This window comes from Nannochloropsis gaditana (assembly GCF_000240725.1).
Source record: "Nannochloropsis gaditana CCMP526 unplaced genomic scaffold scaffold967, whole genome shotgun sequence".
Lineage (NCBI taxonomy): Eukaryota > Eustigmatophyceae > Eustigmatales > Monodopsidaceae > Microchloropsis > Microchloropsis gaditana.
In genome coordinates, this window is record NW_005802986.1 from 4,493 (window position 1) to 4,902 (window position 410).

Consider the following 410-nt stretch of genomic DNA (forward strand, 5'->3'; position numbering starts at 1 on the left):
ATAATGTGCTCTTCATTGCGTCCTTTTCGTAAAGGACTTCTCACGATAATAAATATCAAGGACCATGAGTCGGAGGCCCATAAACATGCGTACTAAACAATCTTCGATCCTCGGAGGAGAGGTCGTGCATTTTGTCGTTCCGTGAAGCTACGCCATTGCGTATAGTGTACGCTTCGCCGCGAGCTGTCCGTCAGGTGATAGCCCGAGCACAGGAAGATCAAGTGCAGTCTATTATGTACTCTGCCTTAATGCACCACAGTACCATTCACGTACGAAGGTAGCTTTTACTCCACTTGGCAGGTGAAAAACGGCAATCGCCTTCCTATTCGTTAACGGTCCCGGCATGCTAACTTTTCAAACGTCATCAGCAAGTCGAACAACCACGCGACCGTTAGTGCGTTGGGCGTCTT